The following is a 3,351-nucleotide window of genomic DNA, read 5'->3' as shown; positions in this document are numbered from 1 at the left end:
CCGAAGAAGAAGAAACGAGCGAGTCGGAATAAGATAGTTGTATTCATGTGGTGTAATATATGTAATATAGTGTGCTTATGCTTTATGATATATGTAAAAATTACTTGTATTAATAAGTATTTTTTTTTATGAATCTAACTCTTGTCTATTTTACAGTATAAAGACACAAAATGGATAGACAACCCAATATTTTAAGAGACCTACCCAGAGACATGATTGATGAAATCTTGTCTAGAGTCGGTCAGAATTCCTCGGCACAACTATTTAAGGCTAGATCAGTTTGTAAGACATTCGAAGAACGTTCCAAGAATTCCTTGGTTTATAAAAGGCTTTCGTTCGAAAGATGGGGGATATTACATTGGGAAATCCATAAGTTACGATGTGTTTACTTTGACGCATATATTGCGGGGAACCCAAATGCTATTTTACGCAACGGGTTAAGAAATTATTTTGACTCAATATATCCGAATATAGGACTTCGTGATTTAGAAAAAGCGGCTAACATGCAACATAAAGAAGCATGTTATGCTTACGGCTTAGTAATGTTAGCTTCTCACCAAAGTGAGAACAAGAACATCGGGCTACAACTATTAAACAAAATGTTCCCACAAGTGACGGAGTCGGTAATTGGGGTAAGAAATGAGGTTTTTAGATTGTTAAGGGACTGTTGGATATTACGTAACCCTCGTCCCTTTGACGACGTTACAACACGCTGTCTTATCAACGGCCATAACGGTTATGTTCCACAAGACCAAGGATGGGAAGTAGTCCTAGTAAAACCAGAATGCATGACTTGTTTCTGGATGTATGAATTACGTGTCTTTATTGCCTTTACTGAACGACTTATGTACTAGGTAGAATTATCTTCACAACTATCTTGTATCAAAGTTATTTTGTGCTATATTTCATGCTATATGTAAAATAAGCGGTATTGTAAGTTTGTAAAATATTGTGTAAAAGTTTGAACGCGAAATATTATTATAATCAGTTTTTCATATAGAATTGTAGTAGTTGAATTGTATATTAGCTACTAAGTATGAACTTAACGGGTAGGTACTACCCGAATTTAAACTTATAAAACGCTAATATGAAGAAAAAACTTTTATAAATGAGTTCATATTATGCTACGAGATACTATTGACTACTCTTAATATTCTGTATGATTAACTTGTTTCATTTGACTATTTGAAGGAAATGGCACCGACTACTCGACAAACCTTGAATATGAGCGAAGAGGAATTTCGTGCCTTTCTTGCTTCAAACATAGCCACAGTATAGGCTGCGCTACATACCAACAATAACCTTGGATCTAGCAGTACAGGAAATCGTGTAGGATGCACCTACAAAGAATTCACTGCCTGCAAACCTTTGGAATTTGATGGAACCGAAGGACCGATCGGATTGAAACGGTGGACCGAGAAGGTCGAATCGGTGTTTGCCATAAGTAAGTGTACTGAAGAGGACAAAGTGAAGTACGCTACGCATACCTTCACAGGTACTGCATTAACATGGTGGAATACCTATCTAGAGCAAGTGGGACAAGATGATGCTTACGCACTACCGTGGTCAGCATTCAAGCACTTGATGAATGAGAAGTACCGTCCCAGAACCGAGGTCAATAAGCTCAAGACATAACTTAGAGGGTTACGAACCCAAGGATTTGATATTACCTCGTACGAAAGATGATTCACAGAATTGTGCCTATTGTGTCCGAGAGCGTTCAAAGATGAGGAAGAGAAGATCGACGCGTTTGTGAAAGGATTACCGGAAAGAATCCAAGAAGATATAAGTTCACACGAGCCCGCCTCCATACAACAGGCATGTAGAATGGCTCACAAACTAGTGAACCAGATTGAGGAAAGAATTAAAGAACAGGCGGCTGAAGAGGCCAATGTGAAGCAAGTCAAAAGAAAGTGAGAGAAAAACGGTGATAAGAATCACCAATACAACAACAACATCAATTACAACAATAATAGCAACAACTATCCCAACAATCGCAACATCAATCGCAACTACAACAAACGGCCCAACAACAACAATAACAACAACAACAACAACAGCAACTACAACAATCATCCCAACAACAATAACAACCGCAACAATAACAACAATCAGAAGCAGCTATGCCAAAGGTGTGAAAAGTATCACTCGGGGTTCTGCACCAAATTTTGCAACAAGTGTAAAAGAAATGGTCACAGCGTGGTGAAGTTTGAGGTCTATGGACTAGGGGTTAACAGAATGAAAGGAACAAATGGTGTCGGAATGAGTAATGGTGGAGCAAGTAGTGTCGGAGCAAGTTATGCCAATGTAGTTTGTTATAAATGTGGAAAACCGGGCCACATTATTAGAAATTGCCCGAACCAGGAGAACACGAATGGACAAGGCCGTGGAAGAGTTTTCAATATTAATGCGGCAGAGGCACAGGAAGACCCGGAGCTTGTTACGGGTACGTTTCTTATTGACAATAAATCTGCTTACGTTTTATTTGATTCGGGTGCGGATAGAAGCTATATGAGTAGAGATTTTTGTGCTAAATTAAGTTGTCCATTGACGCTTTTGGATAGTAAATTTTTACTCGAATTAGCAAATGGTAAATTAATTTCAGCAGATAATATATGTCGGAATCGAGAAATTAAACTGGTTAGCGAAACATTTAAGATTGACTTGATACCAGTAGAGTTAGGGAGTTTTGATGTGATAATCGGTATGGACTGGTTGAAAGAAGTGAAAGCAGAGATCGTTTGTTACAAAAATGCAATTCGCATTATACGAGAAAAAGGAAAACCCTTAATGGTGTACGGAGAAAAGGGCAACACGAAGCTACATCTTATTAGTAATTTGAAGGCACAAAAACTAATAAGAAAAGGTTGCTATGCTGTTCTAGCACACGTCGAGAAAGTACAAACTGAAGAAAAGAGCATCAATGATATTCCCGTCGCAAAAGAATTTCCCGATGTATTTTCGAAAGAATTACCGGGATTACCCCCACATCGATCCGTTGAATTTCAAATAGATCTTGTACCAGGAGCTGCACCAATAGCTCGTGCTCCTTACAGACTCGTACCTAGCGAGATGAAAGAACTGCAAAGCCAATTACAAGAACTTTTAGAGCGTGGTTTCATTCGACCAAGCACATCACCGTGGGGAGCTCCTGTTTTGTTTGTCAAGAAGAAAGATGGTACATTCAGGTTGTGTATCGACTACCGAGAGTTGAACAAACTTACCATCAAGAACTGCTACCCACTACCGAGAATCGATGACTTATTTGATCAACTACAAGGCTCGTCTGTTTATTCAAAGATTGACTTACGTTCCGGGTATCATCAAATGCGGGTGAAAGAAGATGATATT

This window comes from Rutidosis leptorrhynchoides, chromosome 10, assembly GCF_046630445.1.
Source record: "Rutidosis leptorrhynchoides isolate AG116_Rl617_1_P2 chromosome 10, CSIRO_AGI_Rlap_v1, whole genome shotgun sequence".
In the NCBI taxonomy this organism is placed as follows: domain Eukaryota; kingdom Viridiplantae; phylum Streptophyta; class Magnoliopsida; order Asterales; family Asteraceae; genus Rutidosis; species Rutidosis leptorrhynchoides.
This window is presented reverse-complemented; position numbering follows the sequence as displayed.